Source organism: Gorilla gorilla, chromosome 5 (assembly GCF_029281585.2).
Source record: "Gorilla gorilla gorilla isolate KB3781 chromosome 5, NHGRI_mGorGor1-v2.1_pri, whole genome shotgun sequence".
Classification (NCBI taxonomy): Eukaryota; Metazoa; Chordata; class Mammalia; order Primates; family Hominidae; genus Gorilla; species Gorilla gorilla.
Window position 1 is genome coordinate 29,701,570 of NC_073229.2, and position 25,338 is coordinate 29,726,907.

General features: G+C 40.3%; 1 protein-coding gene across 4 annotated transcripts in view; it reads left to right on the forward strand.

Annotated features, from left to right (window-relative positions):
• The window catches only part of HIVEP1 (HIVEP zinc finger 1), a 231,128-nt gene that overhangs the window by 82,116 nt on the left and 123,674 nt on the right, over nt 1–25,338 (forward strand). The window lies entirely within an intron of this gene.

The following is a 25,338-nucleotide window of genomic DNA, read 5'->3' on the forward strand; positions in this document are numbered from 1 at the left end:
TTTGATGAAATTACAGTGCATTCCTTCCAAACCGTTAGATGGGGTATTAAAGGCTGAAAGTTGCTATTTGTTAATAGGAACCATATTTGGGTCAAGGAATCTGAAAGTAATGGTTAAATATTCTTTGCCAACTGGATCATTAAGAATTTTATGTTTTTTTTCACTCTTCCTCCATAGTTCTTCTGAGGTTTATTTTTGTACTGCTCCATCAGTTAGATTAACAAGATAAGAAGTGAAGAGAATTGTAGGCATTCACTCAGACCATTACTTGCAGAAGTCAGAGGCAAACTGAGTTATTTTCCACGAAGAAGCAGTGGGTCACAAATATATATACGATACACATTTCATGCAAAGACAGAAAAGTGTGTGTTTTCCACCAACCGTGAATACTTTTAATAGTAGAAAAGTGTATTCTAGCTTATTGTTTAAAAAGATTTGTATTGTTCTCATGTGTTATATCAATGGTGAATAGCAATTATCTTTTATATTAAACTTCAGGAGATAAGAATGTAGTAGTGTTAAAAACAAGAACTATTAAAGCAAATAATTCCAAACTGACTATGGTGTTTTATGAAATATTTACCATTACAGAAAAAAAATTCTGAAGCATATGTAGGGGAGAAGTGACTTAAAAATCAAATAAATTAATTTGAAATGTTTTTTGGTAAAATCAATTTGGCTAGTCACCATAAGGTGATCTTTGAAAATGCAGTCAATTTTATGGCCTCCGTGAATCTGGAAATAGTGCTTGTTTCCTGTCTAGAAATCTCTGCTGCCTCAGGTGGATGCCTCAGCCCAAGTTCAAATTGATGATTGTAGTAACCAGTGTTCAATGAGGTGGAGATTTACATGAAAACAAGTGTGGTGTGTGGAAATCTGATTTTTTATAGTCATATAGGAAACGTTGAAAATTGAATGTGTTTGCCTGTCCCCATCACTAGAATCTGAACTCCCTAGAGACTCACTCTCATTTGTTACTGTAGGAAAAGCCTCCAGACCCAAGGGTACCAGCTGAGGTGGGCATTTGGAGACATGGGCCCTGCTTTATCTGTCCAGGGAGGGCACCCTGTTCTAGTTTGCACAAGTGCAGCATGCAGATGAGCAGCAGCCCTAGGCCAGCACAGTTCCTGGCAGCTAATGGCAGCCCAAATATTTGTTGAACGAACGAGTGCATGATTGATCTGAAGGTGTTATTAGGCCATAAATATTAAACATTTTTCATATTTAAAATATATGTTCATAACATTCTAGATAAAATGACTATCCTGAGAAACACAGATTTACAGGCCATAGGCTCTTTTCCTTTCTGTATCAAATAAATGTTCAACTCAGCACATGTTTGTTACTGTGTCTGGAATTGGTGGGTTCTTGGTCTCACTGACTTCAAGAATGAAGCCACGGGCCCTCGCCATGAGTGTTATAGCTCTTAAAGGTGGCGTGTCCACAGGTTGTTCCTTCTGATGTTCAGATGTGTTTCGAGTTTCTTTTTTCTGGTAGGTTCGTTGTCTTGCTAGTTCAGAAGTGAAGCTGCAGACCTTTGCGGTGAGTCTTACAGCTCATAAAGGCAGTACAGACTCAAAGAGCAAGCAGCAGCAAGATTTATTGCAAAGAGCACAACAAAGCTTCCACAGCCCGCAAGCGGACCCAAGCAGTTGAAACTGTTGCCTGTGGCAGCCGGCTTTTATTCTCTTGTTTGGCCTCACCCACATCCTGCTGATTGGTCCGTTTTACAGAGAGCTGATTGGTCTGTTTTACAGAGAGCTGATTGGTCCATTTTGACAGGGTGCTGATTGGTGTGTTTACAATCCCTGAGCTAGACACAAGTTCTCCAGGTCCCCACTAGATTAGCTAGATACAGAGTGCTGATTGGTGTATTTACAAACCTTGAGCTAGACACAGAGTGCTGATTGGTGCATTTACAAACCTTGAGCTAGATACAGAGTGCCGATTGGTGTATTCACAATCCCTTAGCTAGACATAAAGTTTCTCCAAGTCCCCACTAGACTCAGGAGCCCAGCTGGCTTCCCCCCCTGGGTCCCGCACTGGGGCCACAGGTGGAGCTGCCTGCGCCTTGTGCCTGCACTACTCAGCCCTTGGGTGGTCGATGGGACTGGGCGCCTAGGAACAGGCGGCAGCGCTCATCGGGGAGGCTGGGGCTGCGCAGGAGCCCATGGCGTGGGGGGTCCTTAGGCATGGCGGGCTGCAGGTCCTGAGCCCTGCCCCACCGGGAAGCAGCTAAAGCCCAGCGAGAAATCGAGCACAGCACCAGTGGGCCGGCACTGCTGGGGGACCTGGCGCACCCTTCGCGGCTGCTGGCTCGGGTGCTAAGCCCCTCACTGCCCAGGGCCCACCAAGCCCACGCCAACTGGGAACTCTAGCTGGCCTACAAGCGCCACGCGCAGCCCCGGTTCCCGCCCGCGCTTCTTCCTCCACACCCTCCCTGCAAGCTGAGGGAGCCGGCTCTGGCCTGGGCCATCCCAGGAAGGTGCTCCCACAGTGCAGCGGCGGGCTGAAGGGCTCCTCAAGCGCGGCCAGAGTGGGCAGCAAGGCAGAGGAGGCGCCGAGAGCGAGTGAGGGCTGACAGCACGGTGTCACCTCTCATTACTACCTTCATGTACTTCATGTTCTTATGATAGGGATAAAATGATAAAACACAGGTCTCGAAAGAAGAATGGAGTTGAAGAGCTGATAGGTAAACATGTAACTATGTACTATGGTGAGAAATGAATAGTATGGAGATTCCACAGAGATAGGGAGTCATTATTTTGTCCCCATTGTAGGGGGGGCAATTTGGGGTGAAGCAGAATGATGATTTAGGGAAGGCAAGTTAACACCTGGATTTGGTTCTTAAGGCTGGGAAATTATCTGCGAAGCTGACAAGGCAAAGTGAGTGCATTTCATCCTGGGGTAGCAGGTTGTGAAATAACTTGGGGACTCTGAGCAACTTTAAATGGTTCTCTACTTCTAGAGCATAAGAAGTTCTATTCAGAAGGGATGAGAAGGAGACAGAGAGGCAGGATACTGGAGCAGGAGAATCAGGAGGAATCAGATCAGGAAAGGCCCTCAGATTTAAGCCTACATTTCATATGTAGAGTTAAAAGTTTTAATAAGAAAACTTGCTTCTTTAAGAAATTTTTAAAGTTTTCAAAGAGAACTTGGAATAAATTGTGTCTGACTTGGCTGTGAGCGTTTAGAAAGTTGCTTGACTAAGGTAGTTAAGAACTCACAGCCACTAAAGAAAAGATTGGAATAGATTAGCTCTAGTAAGCACACTAAAGCCACCTCAGTGGGACTTCTGATGGGGAAGGGGAAGACTTCAGGGAAGCGGCGGCTTCTGAGCCAGTGTAGCTCACTCAGCAGCGGGGGACGGGAGTGAAGCTCTAGGTCCCCATGGGAAACCCTGAGTAAGCAAAGGGACAGGGGTTGGTGCTCAGCGGTGACACCTAGAAACTTCTGCTCTCCTCACAATGTCTGTAAGGACTCGAGCCCTGGGAAGGATGTGGGGGTTAGAGTAAGCAGGTAACCATCAGCTACTGAGATTAATTTTTGAGCGTATCTTTAATATCTCATTGTGACAGTTTGGAATATCAGGTTTGTTGTGCCCTACCTGTGATCCACTGCTTTGCTTTACTAGAAGACATCTCTAATGCGATGAGATAAGAAATGCGGGGAGAGGAAATTGGGAGACCAGAAGAGGAGTCACAGCCCAGTTTGCCCCTATTGTTTCTGCCGTCAGCTCAGGAGCTTTCAGGAAACGCATCGCCTCTTTTTAGGCTTCCTGGGGGAAATTAGTCTGAAATGTTTGTCTTGTGCTTGGTAATCAAGTCAGTATTAAAAGACAGATACCTGATACTTTCTCAAATTATATTTTTCTTATGCTTCCATGGTAGTTTCACCTCTTAGAATGTAATCTTTCTTTGATTTATTCTTGGTTCTCCTGCTGGGACAGATATATCCCTACGGATGTGCAAAGCCACAGGGTAACATGTATCTTTCAGGAATGTGAATTTTACTTGGGGGAAAAATATGTATACTTGTCTGTGTGTGCACACGTATACACATATTAAAGTATTAGACAAGCATAAAAATATGCAATACCGGAATCTATCATGGAAGAGTATAGAAAGTTTGCATGGATTTGAAAATTAAGCCTGCACAGACTGCTTTCATAAGGAGATGGAGTATCTACTTCTTTGCTCTTAGAGGTTGTTTACTAGAAAAGGTATAAGAAGAATTGTTAGGTTAAGGGCAGGAAACAAATTGGGGACATAAGTGAGACAGTGTCCGACTTGTTGGGTGACTGTGTAGGACTGCGGTTTTGTTGAATTCAGTCTCTTCACCCTTGGCCCAGCGTTAAACCAGATAGAATCAGTTCTCCATGCCTGTTTCCCATCTGCAGGAAACAGGGTGGGTGCAGTTTTGACACCGACCTATCGTTTGTGAGGTTGAAGAATTTTGAAAGAGCATGAGAGAAGCACTTGGTGTTCAGAAGAAAGGCTTAGCATGTTGTCCTGGGTTCCGTGGAGAAGGGTCACTGGACTGCACGGGGTGGCTCTTCCGCATGGTGTTGGTGAGTTGACAGCAGGGCAGCGTTGTGTCTCCCAGCCATCATTCCTTACTCATCGCTGTTCTGTGGAGGGGTTATCTCCACCACCTTCTCAGGCCTTCGCTTGGACCCTTGAGTAACATGGAATGGAGGAGTTGGTGACTTGCAGGGGGTTCCATGCCACTTCCGTTGTGATAAAGGGCTCTATTCGTGTTTTGCCACTCATTCTTGTGAATGTGTTTCAAAGCTTTGAAAAAAGGAAAAGAGGTGTTACTTACTTTAGTTGTATTTGGGCTTAGGGTTTCAAAGCTTCATTTCCTTTAAGATTGGAAGTCAGTGTGGAAAATACTAAGTATTAACCTTTTGCAAAACATGTTTTGAAAATTTGGTGTAGCTGTTTTTCATTTTTATTGGTTGAGTTCATTTGGCTCCGAACACCCTGCAAAAAATGAGAACTCTTTTCCCGTCTGAGAACCAGATTTCTTTCTTTCTTTTTTTTTTTTTTTTTTTCTGAGACGGAGTCTCACTCTGTCACCCAGGCTAGAGTGCAGCGGTGCGATCTTGGCTCACTGCAAGCTCCGCCTCCCAGGTTCAAGCGATTCTCCTGCCTCAGCCTCCCAAGTAGCTGGGACTATAGGCGCCTGCCACCACGCACAGCTAATTTTTTTGTATTTTTAGTAGAGACAGGTTTTCACCACGTTGGCCAGGCTGGTCTCAAAACTTCTAACCTCAGGTGATCCACCCGCCTCAAAGTGCTGGGATTACAGGCGTGAGCCACCGCGCCCGGCCCAGACTGCTTAAAATGTGAGAAGTAGCACTGAGGAATGTGATGAGATCATAGCCTTGATTGACACGTGGGGTCGCTTTCCACGGTTGGCCTTCTTGTTCTCCACGGCATCTTGTGCATAGTCATTTGCCATTTCAGGAGCTCAGCATGCACATCCGATATTTCTGTGCTTGGTTGTCTTTCTGGAAGGTACTTCTTCTCCTTTTCCATTTCTACTGTTTTCTTACTCTGTATGGGAGATGTCTCTGCTAAAGATTTCACCTCTTGAGTTTTTTCCCCCATTTTCTGTTCTCTTGTCAGATATCCTCCTCCCCTCCACAGACATGCCCTGGGTCTCCTTTGCTTGTGTCCACATGTGCCTTCTTGTACTTACGATATTACATCATGATCATTCTTCTCCAGGTCTCTTATCTTAGCGGGATTATAATATGTCAGAAGAGACCATTTTGGTCATCTGTGTGCAACAGAAGAATATTTGGTTGTGTTAACTTTTTGTTTTTGAGACGGAGTTTTGCTCTTGTTGTCCAGGCTGGAGTGCAGTAGTGCTGTCTTGGCTCACTGCAACCTCCGCCTCTAGGGTTCAAGCAATTCTCCTGCCTCGGCCTCCGGAGTAGCTGGGATTACAGGCCTGTGCTACCACGCCCGGCTGATTTTGTATTTTTAGTAGAGACAGGGTTTCCCCATGTTGGCCAGGCTGGTCTTGAACTCCTAACCTCAAGTGATCCACCCGCCTTGGTCTCCCAAAGTGCTGGGATTACAGGCATGAGCCACTTCGCCTGGCCTGGTTGTGTCAACTTTTTAGCAAACTAGAGGGTTGAGATGATTTATACTCAGGGAATTTGTTTACATTTTTGAACCTCGAGTAGGAAATGCTTCTTCCAATATTTGGTAGCTTCTGATTAAAAACTTGTGATAATTTTAATTGCCTGAACAGATAAACCAGGTGGTTATTGTTAACTTTTGTTTTATATGAAATTTTACTTCACATACAGGATTTTTTTTTTTGAGACGGAGTTTCACTCTGTCACCCAGGCTGGAGTGCAGTGGCACGATCTCGGCTCACTGCAACCTCCACTCTCCAGGTTCAAATGATTCTCCTTCCTCAGCCTCCTGAGTAGCTGGGACTACAGGCTCCTGCCACCGCGCCCAGCTAATTTTTTGTATTTTTAGTAGAGATGGGATTTCACCATTTTGGCCAGGCTGGTCTTGAACTCCTGACCTCGTGATCCACCCGCCTCGGCCTCCCAAAGTGCTGGGATTACAGGCGTGAGCCACCGCGCCTGGCCCATATACAGGATTTTTATAGCTTATCCCTTTGGTACATTTAATTACTATAAAGACAAAGAGTTTGGCCTCATGCAGTCACTGACTTGCTATGTGGTTGGTTTCCTTGTGTGTAAAATGGAGATAATGTGTGAAGATGAGATGATATGGCAAATGTAAGCATTTGCCACAGTGCCTGACACAGGGTACACACTCAATCCAGAGAGCTACTACTTTCTGTAAAAAACTGGTTTATGTCAGACTCCTGGGTTCCATATGCTTTATAAACACAGGAAACAGGAATATCTACATAAAATCTGTAAATGCATTTTAGGCTTCTCATGTGCTCAATGTTGATTACTGACATGTCCCATTCTTGTTCTGACTATTCAAAGGTTGGGATCTGGGGGAGAGAGGTCAGTGCAGAAAATAATTTGGGAATATTCTTACCAATGTGCTGCTCCCTCCATTTTTCCACTTAAATTCATTTAAGCCTTGCCTCGTTTTTTGACAGTGTTAGATGAGGTTAAACAGAATATTTGTCTTCACTTAGTTCTCAAGAAACAGGTTCTGAGGGCTTCTATTTTATTGTGGAACTCTTTTAAAAAATGTCGGTGTCACAGATCACGCGGGATTGAAGTGAAGTGCTCTCCTTAGGTTCCAAGATGGCAGCCATCTCTCTGTCCCCTGCTCCGCTTCTGTGTGACACAAGAGAAGCCCAGCCGGGGTTTCAGAATTAATCTGATTAAGATGGATGTTTTCATTTGCTATCAATTGTGGGCCTACTCCAGTGGTTATTTTACAACGTCTACTACCAGGAATAAAATCTTATGTTTACTTGTTATGTAGGGATTATCTTGTTGAGCTTATAAGTGGAGTAGGTTTAATTTTGATGATTTTCAGATGGAATTCCAGCTGTTTAAGCATCGTTTTTCACATTTGAATGTTAGGTCAGCAGTTCCATGCTGACAGCCTTAAGATTTGAGAAATCAAAAATCTTGCAGTGGAAACAACCCCATGGCTTATTTCAAAAACAAAAACAAAAGAAATTCTCTATATTGTAGCTAGAAAGGAAATAAGTAATAATTTAAAAAATAGTTTTTGTTAATATGGATGAAGAAGTTATTAGGAGCGATCATGTAAATAGCTGACAGTACTTAGTTTGAGTAGGATAAAAATATGAAAATGGAGTTAACATAGCGAGCCTCCTTGTTTTTTTGCAGATAATTATTTTTCAGCTCATGTTGAGAGCTTATTTGATGCTTTCTGAATGCTTATTAACGTTAGCCAAATGCTTCTTTTTAAAAGCAAATACAAAATGTAGTAATATGATTAACCAGAGTAATGATTTTATTTTAGAACATTTTTGTACAAAATATGTTCTGATGAGGTACAATCTTATCTTACCATAGAATGGAAAAATACATAATTTGTGTAAAATCTCCTATCATAGAAAAACATTTTTAAGCTTCACATTTAAAATGGCGATAATTTGAGCAAGTCTGGGCTAAAGTTGATTCTTGTATTATGCAGAAAAATATTTTATAAATAAATTAAGTGCTTTACTTTTTCATTTACATATTTAACTCTTTAAAAACATTTTTGCAGTACTCTTCTGCATATTAATACTATGCTTATTACAGGTGATGCTGTTATACTGTTAACCATTGTTCACTATAGCACAAAAACTTATAACCAAAGAGAGACCTTTCTTCTCAGTGCTCAAGTCATTCTTTGAGAAAGAAGCGCTTTTTGATCGTGAGGCTTTAGGCTTACATTTGGTATACAGTTGCATTGATTTTGATTTTTTTTTTTTTTTTTTTACAATTTTAATGAGAAGTTGTCAAAAGGTTTTTAGAGATTTTCTATGATGAATTTTGTTCTGGAAAATATTCTAAGGCTGTGCTGTGATGCAAAAGTATTGAAAAAATAGAAAGTGATAACAAAATGGTTGGCTGCTGTGTAATGAGATAGCAGTCCCTAAGCATGAATTGGAACCATACTGTTTAAGAGTTACACCTACTTAATACAAAGCTTGATTTTTATGGTCCTTATGTGTTTCTGTCCACAGAATTTCTGTGTGCCTGTGTGACTAGAGTATGAATTTAACCAAGCATACTTGTTATTTTGTACTTTGAAGTGTGATTACATAGGTTATCTTCAAATTCTTTCAGATTTGCCAGTGAAGAAAAAGATAGGGTGAGCATACCACTGCTTAATATAGTATCCAGATGGAAATAGGTTAAATATACAGTTAGGGTGGTATTTGATAGTTTAAAGATAAAGAGAAAAATAAACTGGGCTGATACACAGGGACTTGGAAGGTGGTTGGTTAAGCCACCCCAGGAGTGAACCAAGGCGCTCCCTTGTGTTGCTGGGTTCTTGTGCGCCTCTCTGAGAGAATTACACATTTTACAGCAGGAAGGATGGACCTTGGAGGTCATTTAGTTCAGCCTCCTCATTCTGCAGATGGGAAGGCCCAGTGGCAAGAGGGAGGTGGTTTTAGATAGGTCTTACGATGATAAAAAGAGCAAACCTTTCCACAGGTCTCTACTAGGCTCTGTTCAGAGGGCTTTTCATGTTTTCTCATTTGATTCCTACAGCTACCTGAGACAGGTACTTTTATGATTCCCATTTTATAGATGTGGAAATGAGGCACAGAAAGATTGCTATTTGCCCAGGGTCACATAGCTAGGAGTCTGCAGTGCTTTTGCTTCTAACCATCATGCTTATACTTGCTGACGTTGATAGTAGAAAGTTCTTTCCTGATTAGTAAGAGTTTAGAAATGCTCTCCAACCCAGTTAACTTGCTAAGGATAGCACACAGAGCTGAGGTTATTCAGGAGGTCAGAATTTGAAGGATTTTTTTTTTCTTAAGCCTTTAATTGTTTAGAATCTATTTCAAGTTGTATATGTATATATTATTCCAAGTTAGATTTGCTATCACAAACAGTCTAGGGAATTTCCAAGCTCTTTAAGAGGGAAAGAATAGTTGTCTCATCCAAGACGTTTGCTTACATGATTTGCTTAATTTTATAGTTGGAAGTAGAGATGTTTTACTTAAAATGGAGAATGGCAGTGTTTAAGTGGGAATCTCCGCCTAACAGCTGAAATTTTGGACATGAAGGCTTAGAAAATATTTCTGGGGAAACTAACGTGAAAACATTAAAATTCTAAGCAAAATAAAGTAGATAACATTCTATAATTTGTCTTCATGTGGTAGGTACAGTAGGATATGGAAAAAGCATGCTATTTTAGACGTATGGGCACTCTTCTTCCACACTGCAGGTAAAGGGCAAATAACCATTTTTGGCCAGGCTCGATGGCTCACGCCTGTAATCCCAGCACTTTGGGAGGCCGAAGCAGGTGAATCACCTGAGGTCAGGAGTTCAAGACCAGCCTGGCCAACATGGCGAAACCCTGTCCCTACTAAAAATAAAAAAATTAGCTGGGCTTGGTGGCAGGTCCCTCTAATCCCAGCCAGTTGGGAGGCTAAGGCAGGAGAATCGCTTGAGCCTGGGAAGCAGAGTTTGCAGTGAGCTAAGACCACACCATTGCATTCCAGCCTGGGCAACAAGAGTGAAACCCCATATCAAAAAAAAAAAAAAAAAAAAAGAACAATTTTTAAGGGATCATAGAGAATTCTGTTTGTCTTCCGGGAGCAGTGAAAATGCTAGTAGGCTATGCCTAGACAAAAAATCTTGTACCTGCCCTCTTAGAGTTTTTAATACATTGTGTCTCCAAACACAGGAAAATAAAAGATCTAAGAGCAACATAAAGGAACAAATATAATTTCAGGCTAGTATGTGCAGTATGGAATTCCCCAAGGGAAAGTGGAGCAAAAAATAATTGGAGTGGAGTAAAGCAATGAGGAAATACCTCGCGGAGGAGTCAACTTTCTTCTCAACTAAAACCTGAATGAGGAGGAGTTTTGAGATGGGTTTTTAAAGACAGGAAGGATATATTGGCAGAGAAAATAAGTTGTTTTTAGACTTTGGTAGAAGAATGAATGGGGGAAAAATTATGCAGAAGTGATTGTTGGTTTAGATTGCTTGGTTAGAGTGGATTTCCCAGTGAACTTGAAACTCTAAGGAAGAAAAGAGGAAAGGAAACTTATTAGATTTAATGTGTTTGGTTTCTGTTTATGGTAATTATAAAATTACCAGGTCAAGGTCTTTTATACTGCCAGGTGGGTCATAAGGTCATAAGTATTTAAAGAAGATCGTTCAGTGGCTAGGCAGTATCTTTTATGTTAACATTAAAAAAACAACCTTCACCCAAGGTCAGTATGATTTGTTGACACCCAGGAAACTGGTAACAGTTTAAAAGAATGAGGCAGCCATTTTTTATTGTTTTTCCTATTTCAGAAGATCATCATGTATATGAATAAACCAGCAAAAGAGTAATATGGCTTTGAGCAAATATCTTTAGTTTCTTCTTAGAGAACAAGGTGGTTAGGGGTTGGTAGGGGTGATGTTGATCTGCAATTTAGTTTTTAGTTGTAAATGGCTGTTATTCTAGGGATCAGTAAATCCTGACTAAATCCAATCCTCCACCTGTTTTTGTAAATAAAGTTTTATAGAAACATAGCCATGCCCATTTATTTACATACTGACCATGGCTTCTTTCATGCAACAGTGGCAGAGTTGAGTGGCTGTTTGTGGTCACGAAGCCTAAAATATTTACTGTTTAATGCTTTACAGAAAAGTTTGCCGAATCCTGCCTGGGAAATAGAGAGTTAACACATTTATTTGTAAACTCTTTTCTGTTTGGGAATAAATGAGAATGCTTTATCTTTCTGTGGAGGATTGCTGTAGGAATGAATTATTATAGGGGAACCTAGGTGTACTGCTTTAGTTAGTATGTGAGGGTCCGCTGCCTGCCAGGCATAAGGGAATTCACATTTGGTTGGGAAGAAGTCCACTTACTTGTGGTTTTAAAATGAAGGGAAAGCCTTAGAGGTCGAGTTAGTTTTGCCAGAAATATTTAGTTCTTGATTTTCTGATACCAAGGTCATGGGTCTCAACCCAAAAGGATTAGATTGTTAGGGAGCCACCTATTCAGTCAGGTAGCGTACTCTCCTTTTTTAAATTGTACTGTCTCCATCTAGTCACTTTTGTATTTAACTCAACTTGGTAGAAAACTACTGCAGGCAATCCATTTCCAATGCTGTACATGAAACGTCTTGTGAAGGACTGTTATTCAGCAAAATAGAGCTGTCTTTGAGAGGTGCGCCTTCTGACAAATGAGCCCTACAAGGAAGGTCTTCCCCTGTGAGTGGAGTGCCAGGTCTTGAGAATGGGACCGGGTCATCTGAGTGATTGATAATTGCTGCTAGCACATTAAGCATTATAATTTGTACTTAGGTTGTGGGAAACATGTTTAAACATCCAATATGTTTGAATTCTCAGTAGTCCCTACAACACTTTCTGTAATATCCTAATAATTCTTTGTTTCTGGTGGTTTTGGGGTAGTGGGATGAGAGTAAGTAAATGATATTTTTGTGTTATGGTTTTGTTTTAATTTATTTTGCTTAAGTTTAAATTTAAGGATAGGCTCAGTTGAGCTCATGATAACTGTTGAGTTGTTTGGGGAATACTTTGGAAAGCACGTTAATTCTCCACAGATGAATTGGATCGTTAACCTCTTTATTTTGGTCCATGCTGGTGTTAGCACGTGGCTCAAAATAGTATGAGAATCGGTAACTGCTAACATGTTTCCTTTCCCAGCGACAGGAAGAGCCCATAGTGGTCATGAAGTATGGTGGAATCAGAAGGCCACTTTGGTGGCTGTCACTTATAAGCCCGTCTGGACTTCTGTGGCCCGGCTCTGAGGTGCTGGACATGTTGTGGAGTTCACCACCTCTGTCCCTGTCTTCCAGGAAATTTATAGTTGAAGACATAAAGGCCGTAATGGCTTCACGTGAAAGTCTAGACAGCTGTACGAATATTTGATGAGTGAGCATATAAGGAAATACTCAGTTAACATATGTAAGGAGATGTATGACTGCATAGCCAAGGGGTTAAATGCTTTATTTATCCTTCTGTATGTTGACAGTTTAGGTTGATCTACCATGTTTTGATGGAATTAATGCCATACGTGTGATGAGTTATATATTCAGTATTCATGTTAATGTCTTCTTGGAAGAGCTAGGGTTTGCAATAAGTTGTATTTGATGGATATGCTCCTTCATGGAAAGATTACCTTTTTCAGTCTCCAGTTTACTGCCTTAGTTGTACTACTATATAGTGTATTTGTTTTACAGCTTTATTAAGACATAATTTACATGCAATAAAATTCACCCATTTTAAGTGTACGATTCAATGTGTTTAGTAAATTTATAGAGTTGGGAAACCTTTACCACAGTCCAGTTTTAGAACACGTCTGTCACCCCCCAAAATTTCCTTGAGCTTATTTGCAACCAATCCTTGCTCCCACTGTCAGCTGCAGGCAATTGCTGGTCTGTTTTCTGGCTCTTTACATTTGCCTATTCTGGACATTTAATAAGTAGAATCATACGGTATATAGTTTTTACATGTAGCTTTTTTTCATTGACTATAATGTGTTTGAGATTAATCTGTGTCGTAGCATGTATCAGGATCTTCCTTACCTTTTATCGCTACATAATATTCTCTTATATAAATGCACTGATTATATTGATTCATTCACTCGTTTGATGGACATTTGTATTGTTTTCAGTGTTTGGCTTGTGTGAATAATGTTGCTGTAAGCAATCCCATACAAATCTGCGGTTACGTAGAGTGTTCTATAAGTCTCAGGTCAAGCTGGCCATTAACACCTATTTTACTTGATATTGTTGTAGAGACTAGGGTTATTGGTTGCATGGCATGTGTTTTCCTGTTCTTTCACGTTGGACTTTTTGTTTCTTTGAACCTCTGCCACTGTTGCAGGTGTGTCTTTTGTGGACAGCGTGTTGCCGCAATTGCTTTTTCATCCAGTCCGACAATCTGCCTTTTGGGTGGGTGTTTATTCCATCACATCGATGTAATTTATTATTATTACTGAATTTATATCTGTGATTTTGCCTTTTCTGTTTGCTTCATACTTTTGTTCCTCTGTACTTCCTTAATTGCCTTCTTTTGTGTTAAATTTTTTAGTGTATGATTTTGATTTCTCTTTCTTTTTTGTTTTTACTATACTTTTGATTAATTTTCTTAGTGGTTGCCCTAGAGATTATAATATGCATCTTAAAGTATCACTGCCTACTTGAGAGTAATACTAACTGAACTCTGGTAAAATATAGAAACTTTTCTCCAGTATCTCCTTTTCTTTCTCCTTTTATGCTATTATTGTGATATATGCTTAATCCCTTTATATTATAAAGCAGGTTATACAGTGTTAAATCACTCCTTTACACAATCTTTTTTAAAAATAATTTAAGAGAAGAAATGAGAAACATACTAATAGGTCTTACATATACCTACATATTTATTGTTTCTAGCACTCTCCTCTTCTTCTATGGATTCAGGTTATCATCTTGTACCACTTTTATTCAACCTGAAATATTTCATATAGCATTTCTTGAAAGTCAGGTCTTCTAGCAGCAATGTTGCTTTTTTAATATTTATGGAATGTCTTTATTTTTCCTTCCGTTTTGAAGCATAATTTTCTGGATATAGAATTCTTGGTTGATAGGGTTTTGTTGTTTTTCTTTCTGAACTCTGAACATCCACTGTTCTCTGGCCTCTGTTACTTCTGAGAAGTCAGCTGTTTATTGTGTTGTGTTTTCTTTGCAAGATGAATTGTTTCTTTCATGGTTCTTTCCATTTGTTTCTCATCTTTCTCCAATTTGAATCTGATGTGCTTAGTTGTGGATTTCTTTGTGTTTATCTTATTTGGAATCTTATTGAACTTCTTGGATATGTAGATCAGTATTTTTGTTTTATCAAATTTGGGGAGTTTTTGGCCATTATTTCTTCATATATTTTTTCTGTACCTTTCTTTTCTCTAATCACACATTTATTTTTATGTTTGTCGTTCCACAGGTCTCTGAGGGTCTGTTAATATCTCTTTAATTTTTTTCTGTTCCTCAGATTGGATACTTTTCATTGAGCTATCTTCAAATATATGGATTGTTTCTTGTACCAGTTCAGATTTGCTGTTGAGTCCCTCTAGTAAATTTTTCATTTCACTTATTTTACTTTTCAACTCTAGAATTTCTATTTGCTTCTCTGTCTCTTTTTAAAATAATTTCTATCACTTTATTGAGATTCTATTTGTTGTTATAATCATACTTTAATTCTTTAAATATGGTTCCCTTCAGTTCTTTGAACATATAATAGCTACTATGAAATCTCAACCTATTAAATCCAGCATTTGGGGATACTAGAGATACTTTCTATTGACTCAATTTTTCCCCTGAGTATGGGTCACACTTTCTTATTTCTCTTCATGTCTCCAATTTTTTGTTGAATATTTTACATTTAAGATAATAGATTGTAGCAACTGTGGATTCTGATCCTTGCTCCCTTGTGAGTTATTTTTTGGTTTAGTAACTTTTCTGGACTAAATATGTGAAGGCTATTTCTCTCATGTTGTGTGGCTGCTGATGGCTCTGCCCAGGTTTGCTTTCGTTTGTTTGTTTTTTTGTTTTCTTATGTTTTACTTTAAATCCTAGCTTCCTAGAGGGTTACCCTGTGTAGTTTTGTTTTAAAGCCAAAGGTAGATCAGAGCTTAATTGTGAGTCAGTCTGAACCTTGACTCTCTGCCTGTGGATCTGTGTGTGGGCTGGGGAGCACTTTCAAATCACAGGCAGTTCTCACATCTGTCCTGGCTTTAACTTACAGCTGGACCCTCTTATGTCTTCTTTGTGTGTGTATGCCCAGGCTCTGTGGCCCAGGAGTGTGCAGAGGTTAGGAGACTGCCCTAGTGTTGGTGACACATGTGCAGAGTCTCTGGTTAACCTGGGATACATGTGGAGAGTTTACCCAGCACACTGTAAGTGGCTCACCTACCAGAACTCCCTAGTAAGTTCCTGGCTAGTCTTCTGGTCTCTTGCTTGCCCTCAGCAGGACCTCAGCCTCAGGCGGACATTGCCATTGATTTTCTTGAGTTCTCTTGCTATTGGGATTGCCAGTTTAACTGACTGTGCTCCAAATCTGGTGAACCTGGCCTGGCAAAAGCAGTGAAGTTGCTGCTTTTCCCAGCTTTCCCCTCTTGGTTGAACCCTGGCACTGACAGAACTGGGATAGGGAGACAGGAACAGCCCCGGGCAAAAAATGCCACTGGGCTAGTCTTACCTGCAGTTCAGTACTTTCCACGAAGAAATGCCCCTCCACGTGTATATGGCTTTGGGTGATTGCCAGAGCACTGACAGTGGTGGTTCTTGACAGTTTTGTGTGGCTTTATGGTTGCGTTTTGTGGAGAGGATTTGTCACTCCTCACTTTGTCCTTGCTGCATTTCCTATGAATGTGTACCATTCTGTCCTCCTGTGGACCATGAATGTGGACCATGCTGTCCTCCTGCAGCAGGCAATGTCCTGGGCCCTCATAACATCAAGTTGCACAGTGTGTTTTGACAGGCCTCTTACTTAAGACTGCATGTAGAGACCCATCAAGCTGGCAGAAAATCTAGATGCTTTTTAAAAGATACAAATAGTGTGATGATTGTGTTTTTAAAATACTGTTGCAGGCATTCTGCATATTTAAAATCCCTACTACTGATGCAAATGTTAGTTCACTGATACCTTTTTTTTTTTTAATTTTTTTAATTTTTTGAGACAGAGTCTTGCTCTGTTGCCCAGGCTGGAGTGTAGTGGCGCGATTTCGGCTCACTGCAAGCTCTGCTTCCCAGTTTCACGCCATTCTCCTGTCTCAGCCTCCCAAGTAGCTGCGACTACAAGAGTGCCACCATGCCCGGCTAATTTTTTGTATTTTTTTTTTAGTAGAGACAGGGTTTCACTGTGTTAGCCAGGATGGTCTCGATCTTCTGACCTTGTGATCCGCCCGCCTCAGCCTCCCAAAGTGCTGGGATTACAGGCGTGAGCCACCGCGCCCGGCCATGAAAACTTTTATATTTAAACTTCTATAACTGAAAGTGTGGTTTAGTGGGGAAAAAAAGCAAGAGTTTGGAGTTTAGAGTTGTGGAATTGGGATTGAATCCTGGTTCTACAACTTACTAGGTCTGCGATTGACAGAATGTTACTTAATCTCTCTGAACCTGTTTTCTCATCCTAAATTGGATATAATATTCCTACCTTATGGGTTATTTTGAAAATTAAATATAACATAGATTAAACTGGTACTTAGTAGCTATTCAGCAAACGTTTGTTTACCCACCCAAAAAGTTTGTGGTTGTGGGTGTGTTTTTGGCAACTTTTTCTTTACCAGATTTAACTTCTTGCTTTACCTAGCTTTGCTTCTTAACGTTTTCTCCTTTTTGTAGAATAATTTTGCTATTTTATATAGTAACTGAAACATACAGTGTATTTCTTTCAGGGTACATTTTGGTTGAATGCTCTTTCCAGATATCCAAAATTTCCCAACATTTCATAGTGATTTCCTTTCTGAAGTATAAATTTCATGTGCTTACAAGTGATGATGAAACTTCACTGTTATTTTACGGTGAATGAACTCATATGTAGACGGTCCCTGACTTAACCAATAGTTTGTCTTATGATTTTTCGACCCATACAACCATTCTGTTTTTCACTTTCAGTACAGTATTCAATATGTGAGATATCTAACACTTTAGTATAAAAGAGCCTTTATATTAGATGATTTTGCACAACTGTAGGCTAATACAAATGTGCTAAGCACATTGAAGGTAGGCTAGGTTGTTACAATGTTTGGTAGGTTATGGTGTATTAAATGCATTTGACTTATGATATTTTCAATTTATGATGGGTTTATCAGTTCATGACCCCATTATAAGTAGAGGAGCATGTGTGTGTGTGTGTGTGTGTGTGTGTGTAAAAGATTATCCGGTGGAACATCTGTACAATGAGAGACAGTAGCATTGTTATGTAGACATTCTCAGGCCATGATTAGAAGGGGCAAAGCAAGGTCTCTAAGAGAGATTATCAAAGAATTTACTGAGAAACGTTCTTGAACCTTGCTGGACCACAGCCCACTCTGCTCAACCTCAGCGGTTCTCTTCTGTGATATTTAAGTTAATATGGAAGAAGTGGTAACTTTGGTTACATCAGGTTTTAATGTCACCTTTAGTTTTGGGGTGGACACAACTGGACTCCAGTATGTCCAGACCCTCTTAATAATACTATATTTTCCTAGAGTTTTTAGAACGGAGAATTGTATAGTTTATCTTACTATTTTACTTAACTGACAGAGTACCTTATTCTAGAATACTTTTTAAAAAAATATTAAGTTTTTAAAAGCGAAATCTCTAGACACTTCTTGTTCCTTGGAAACCTTATTGTCTCCTGAAGAGTACATTTGTTGTGGACAGTGTGTTCATCAAGAGTAATTCTTAAACTAGTTGGATAGGTTTAAATTTTGCAACATAGACATTGCAGAATTTAGACATACAGGAAATCAGGATTCAGGGCTCATTTGTTGTAAGGTGAAATCAGGAAGTCTCTGGTTAAAGATTGGATGGGATTAAGCAGACGTTTTGTAGGCAGTCTCTTCACCCTGAACTGCAGCCGTGTGCTGTCTGGAGTGCAGTCTGACTTAATAACCCACCCATGCCAGTAACATACATGATAGAGCAGAAGTGCTGTAGTTAAATAATGGATTTTATAAACATTAAATAGTCTTTTAGCACCTGCATTTTTTTGTAAGAGTCAAGCAAGAAGTTATGTATGTATGCATTTTGGTCTGAATCTTGTACTTCTGTTAAACACTGATATAAATGTGTCTCTTGAGGCTGGTCTGTAACAGATTTATAAAAATGATTACTGTTTCTTAGGCTTTAAAAATCATATTTTTGGCAACCGAATCTATGAGTTTTATTAAGTAAAGTAAAAGTTTAGACCTTTTATTCTTTGCAGATTGGATAATTTTTCTTGTACACTTAGCAAATGTTTGATAAATAGCCCTGCGAGGCACTGTGCCTGCTAAGTGCTGTGGAGGTTACCTGAGTGACTCTGGCATACATTGTAGCCTCAGCGACCCTGACGCTGCAGTTCAATAGGAGAGTTAAGACAAGCCCAAAACTGTAACAGCTGCAAAGTGATAAGGGCTATGGAACAATGAAAACTGTCAGGAGAGACTGGGAAAGGAGAACAGTGTTTTCTGATTCCATGTGAAAGCTACCCCCTCAACCCCAAGAATTCTCTTTACTTTCTATGCCCACATTGAGCTAATTCTCTAAGTCCCAGTTTCGTAAAACCTATGCATGTATTTCTGATTTCTTCTCATTGTGGGTACTTGAAAGAGAGGAAAAAGGAATTTGGGGTCAGAGACTTGGGTAAGGAGAGTAACCTGGTCAAATAGTGTGGTTTCTTGACCTGGGCGTTGTACCAGGCTGTGTGTGGCATCCTGATCTGACATGCCACTGAAACAGCCTGGAAGTGCAGGATCTCAACGAAAATATAGTTGGAAAAATAATGCGGGTAAGCTTGGGGCTGGCAGCATGTTAGAATTGGGAAAAATACCATTTGTGTAAATCAAGCGCTTGGTACCAGATGTATGAAGAGCTACTGACACCTCATGGATGTGGATGTTATTATTTCTGGTTACGGAAAGTGTGTATGTGTATGTACCAGAATCTATATATGGTGGGTATATGCACATGGTCTTGGCTAAAATTGATCTATGAGTTTAATCTGTGACAGAGAAAGCTGTTCAGTATATTCCTCAGTTGCTTGAAAATAAACTTGGAGTGTATCTGTTCAGGAGTCACAGATTAATCTTTCTAAATGTATCCTGATTTGTCTGACAGAATTCTGCAGATAGGACTTACTGGCAGTGAAGAGCAGGTGTCATGTAAATGATGCATGATCTTTTTCAAGTTTAGATGCATACTGTTTGAGGAAAAAACTGCAAGCATGCTTTTTCTTCTTATTTAATGAAATAAGAATAGTTCAGAGTGGTGGAGTGTCAGGACCCATTGATAGGTGGGTCTTTCTAGAAAAATCTAATTTCAATGAAAAATTACACATAGTACATTTTGTTTTTCATGTGTGCCTTGTACTCTGAACCTGTGTGTGTATATCAACAAAATTTGTTGTTTCTGAAATGTACTTCTAAAGTGAATCTTATTTTTTAACATTTAACCATTTTAGAATTATTTGTATACCCACATAAGCAGACACATAAACAGGGAAGGATCTTTTAAATATGATATTGGGATTAACGGAGTGGATGTTTGGAGGGGAAAGTACTGAAATTCATCCCACAAATCAACATACATTTTCGAGTAGATATGTAGAAAATCAATATATAGAAAGTAGGAAATACAGAAAAACATTGAGATTTCATTCTAGGGCTTAGAGAATTACAGCCCAGAAACAAAAAGCATGACAGATAGAAAAATATAAAATGCTTATTTCAGAACTAGTATTAAAAAGGTAGCCTTTTGGCCGGGCGCGGTGGCTCACGCCTGTAATCCCAGCACTTTGGGAGGCCGAGGCGGGTGGATCACGAGGTCAGGAGATCAAGACCATCCTGGCTAACACGGTGAAACCCTGTCTCTACTAAAAACACAAAAAATTAGCTGGGCGTGGTGGCGGGCGCCTGTAATCCCAGCTGCTGGGAGGCTGAGGCAGGAGAATGGCGTGAACCCAGGAGGCGGAGCTTGCAGTGAGCCGAGATCGCGCCACTGCACTCCAGCCTGGGCGACAGAGCAAGACTCCGTCTCAAAAAACAAAAAACAAAACAAAAAAAAGGTAGCCTTTTCCAATACGTAAGAAAAGGTACAATAGGTAAATGGACAAAGGGAATTACAAATGCTAAAGTATTATATGGAAACATCATTCTCTGTAATAAAAAGAAAAAATGGAAACAATGTGGAGACAATTTTTATTTACCAACGCATTTGCTATTTTAAAGAAATGGCACCCAGGGCTGCTGAGGTTGTGTGGAACAAGTATACTTATTTATTGCTGATGACATAGTAGAGCTTTAAAGGGTTTTATGTCTTGAAATTTATCCTAAGGAAATAATTCAGCTGAAGCAAAAAGATATTTGTTCAAAGAGCTTGATTTTGGTGTTATCTTTAATAGCAAAACAGTAGAAGTGCCTTAAATGCCCTTCAGTGCAGACTAGTAAATTGATCTTATGCTCTGGCAGACATTAAAAATGATAATTTTTGAAATCCTGTGGAAGCATGAAAAATGTTCATTATATGTAAAAATCCATGTATGTATAGGATATACAATTGTATGGTCTTTGTGGAAATACTTTTGTTACGGTGACAGGAATATGAGAATTTTAAGTAATTTCAGGCATCAATTGAGCATTTACCCTGTGACTCTTCAGTTAATTCATCAGTCTGTGTTCTGAGCACTGCTATAGGCTCCAGGGATGCACAGCCCCTTGGGTGATCTCTGTGGTCCTGTAGGCGGACACATAAGCAGCTAACAACACAGATGAAAGAGCAGCTTTCTGGCTGAGTGCTGTGGCTCACGCCTGTAATCCCAGCATTTTGGGAGGCTGAAGCAGGTGGATCACCTGAGGTCAGGAGATCGAGACCAGCCTGGCTAACATGGGGAAACCCCACCTGTACTAATAATACAAAAATTAGCTGGGCGTGCATGGTGGCGCACGCCTGTAATCCCAGCTACTTGGGAAGCTGAGTCAGGAGAAGTGCTTGAACCCGGGAGGCGGAGGCTGCAGTGAACTGAGATTGCACCACTGCACTCCAGCCTGGGCAACGGAAGATTCATCTCAAAAACCAAAACCAAAAAGAAACAAACAAACAAAAAACAGCCCTCCAGAGAAGATGGTGTGGGGGCTGGGTCTTGGAGAATGAATAGGAGTTGGCCAGATCATCTGGGTGGAGGCTGGCTGAATGGAGGCAACCATGGAAATAAAGTAGTGATGTTCAAGTTTTGGAGGATATGGTTATTTACAAAGGACCAAGTTATCTCAGGGTGACCTTAACAGTCAGGAGCAGTGATGGAGGGGACGGAGTGGGTGTTGAGGCCCGGGTCTTGGAGTGGGTGGGTGTATATCGTATTTTGGGTGGAAGAGGAGTGCCTCATTTTCACTTCTTGCAGCTTTTTCATCTTTCAAAGTTCAGTATGTATTATTTGTCTTGTTAATCATGCCACATTCTCATAATTTTTGAGCACCTTTTTTGGTTGCCTGGCTATTTAGTAAACATAAGTGTATAGAATCAAAAGAGATATTTGTCCGTGTCAATTTCTTCGTGTGTTTGCTACTGTGGTCATTCATATATTGATCAGCGATGATTTTCCTGAGACCGTTTATTGCATTGCTGGCAAAAATTAGATTTTCTGACTCCCGATCTGTGAAACCATATTCCTTTCTGCATTTTATTGCTGGGCTGTAGGTTATGTTGAATATAAACATATTTGTGGATAATGTAGTTGTATGTGGCTGAGAGGTTGCACTGGATATTATGGAAAAGAATTTTGTATATGAAATAGATAGTAGCAGTGAGTGTTTTCCTGTTTTCTTTTTAAATGTTCTTCAACATGGAGAATGAAATCTAAATGATAATTCTGTTTATTGTTTTTTCCTTTTTTTTTTGTAGGGTCTTGCTCTTTTGCTCAGGCTGGAGTGCAGTGGTGTAGTTGTAGCTCACTGCAACCCCAAACTTCTGGGGACAAGCTAAGGCTTGTCCCCTTCCTGCCTTAGCTTCCCAGATAGCTTGGACTACAGGCACATGCCAGTGTGCCTAGCTACTTTTTTTTTTGGCGGAGGGGAGGGGAGTTCCTCACTTTGTTGCCCAGACTGGTCTTGAACTCCCAGCCTCAAGTGAACCTCCTTTTTTGGCCCCCCAAAGCACTGAGATTACAGGCATGAGCCACCGCACCTAGTCTGTGGTTTTTCTTCTTCTTATTTTTAAACATCCTGTGCAGAAAAAATTAAGGAACATGATGTATCTGTTAGACATTAATACCATGCAAATTCAGTATGTTTTAGTGTTTTGATCTATTGATGTCCTTTCTATTGAAGGCAAGGAACAATAGTTATTCGGGGCTTTATTAGATTTTATTTAATGCTTTCATAAAGAAGCACAGATATTACTATTTATCAACTGTAATTTTTAATATTTGAGAACTATATTTTGGTGTAATTGTTTTTTTAATCCTGTGTATTTTATGCATTTTAAAACATTCTGAAAAGGGGTCCATCAATTTGGCTAAACTGCAGAGGCATACAGGGTACACAGAAAAAGTTAAGAATCATCTTCTGGATGGGCGCGGTGGCTCACGATTGTAATCCCAGCACTTTGGAAGGCTGAGGCAGGCAGATCACGAGGTCAAGAGATTGAGACCATCCTGGCCAACATGCCGAAACCCCGTCTGTACTAAAAATACAAAAATTAGCTGGGCATGGTGGCATGCACTTGTAGTCCCAGCTACTTGGGAGGCTGAGGCAGGATAATTGCTTGAAGCCAGGAGGCGGAGGTTGCAGTGAGCCAAGATTGCGCCACTGCACTCCAGCCTGGGCGACAGGGCGAGACTCCATCTCAACAACAACAACAACAACAACAAAGAACCAACAACAACAACAACAAAGAATCATCCTCCATTCCCCAAACCCTAAAGCCAGGAAGGGAGTAAGATTAACTTTAGAAATTAATAAATAGAGTTTTGGATCTCTACTCTGCCTTTTAGGAGCTCTGTGGATGGGACGTTTTACTTCTGACTGTCATTCTCTATGTTATAAAATGAGTATAATATATCTGTCACAGATTTGTGATGAGAGTTAAAATGGACACTTTATATAATATACCTGGCAGAGTAACAGGCACATAGAATGAATGTTGTTACGCCTTTGGTCCTTACTCTTATCATGAACTAGCTATGTCCTTGGCCAAATTACTTACCACTTTTTGGTCTTTGTTACCTATTTATCTACACTGAAAGGATTTAGATTTGTATATTTCTACTTCAGCTAAAAAAAATCTGTGATTATATAAAAAACCAGGATTACCTTTTTCAAATTGGAATGCTTGGTCAGTTAAGCTTTTATTTTGTTGATTAAAGACATGCATATATCAACAGGCATTGTCTTTTGTGTCCATGCCACCTAACTTTTCCCTACCAGTTTTCTCTCATTAAATGTTTGTCAGTCACATTTGGTTGAAACCATGCTGTTTATCCAACGTCATGACTTAAAGTAAAGGACAATTTACTTAATTGTCTTAAATACCAGTCAGAGCCATGTGGAAGCTATGCAGGTAAACAAGCCTCTTTTTGGGGTTGGGTTGTAGGAACCCTGCCTTAGGTCTAATGAAAGTGATATTCTTGTGTATTTTCAGTGGCCATCCTCTGTCCTTACCTTCAGTTCCAGTAGCTCTTTAAACCTCATTTGTTCTATTGACGCCAAGTTGGTTAGAAGGTCATAGCGTTGGTTTGTGTGTAGGAGGTTAGAGGGAGGTCCTGGCAGAGCCTTATAATCAAGTAGAAGCGTAAAGCCAGAGTTCTTGATTGCAAAGAGTAGAAGTAGCCTCTTTGACTCAGGGAACAACCTCATTGGAAGGGGTGTCAGGTTGCTGTCATAACCCCCAACACAGGTGGATATCTGTGTTTAAAAGACAGTGAGGAACCAGGGGAAGAAGCTATGCAGCCAGGACAGGGGATATCACCACCCATGAGCAGCCTGGATCTTGGATGCTGCCTCCACAGGGAGCACTGGGCCCCTGTGAGCACCTGCAGTGGTTCCCTGGCTGGAGTTCAGGCAGGGCGGGCATCTGGCCTGGCTGCCCTGCTGAGCAGGACTCAACAGCAGTGGAGTCCCCAACTGTGGGGCAAGGATTCTGATGCTGGGCGGTCGAGGGGAAATGTAAGCCCAACAACAGATGAAGGTTTTCTATAGATGGGCTCAGCAGTTGTTGGAACTGCTTATTATCTGTGTATGTGTGTGTGCCTGTGTGGGCGTGCATGCATATGCCTGCATTTTGGAGAGGAAGGGATCTGGGCTTTCATCAAAGTCCTAAAAGGTCTTTTGATCCAGGAGTTAAGAAACACTGTAATAAAGAGATTTAACTGTGTTTGAATCTTTGCTTTTCCACCAGGTGGTGCAAATCTTTTATGATGTTCATAGAGGTTAAATCCTCAAAAGATAAGAATAATTTAAAATTGTGTCATTTTCTCTGTTTAAGAGTTTAGTCCTGTCACACAACGTGAAGCATTGTTGATCTGATTCTTGCTTTCCTTTTGTCTTTAATAAAGATACAGGTAGATTTACATATCTTTTTAAATACGTAACTATAGATCTAAATTATCTGTAGATTTTTGAGGCTGTACTACTGTTTTGTTTTTTGTAGAAAGAAACTGCAATGACTGGGAAAAACAGTAATATATTCAATATATTAATTGTTTCACACACTCTTTATGGAGCTAGAAACACCCAATTCTGATAACTTTTTGCTCAATGCATATAACTTGTGTGATTTAAATTTTTGAAGGTAAAACTCATGTCATGTTGGTCAGTGTATTAGGCCGTTCTTACATTGCTATAAAGCAGTACCTGAGACTGAGTAATTTCTAAGAAAAGAAGTTTCATTGGCTTATGGTTCTCCAGGCTGTACAGGAAGCATAGCACTGGCATCTGCCTCTGGGGAGGCCTCAGGAAGCTTCCAATCATGGTGGAAAGTGAAGAGGGAGTAGGCACATCGCGT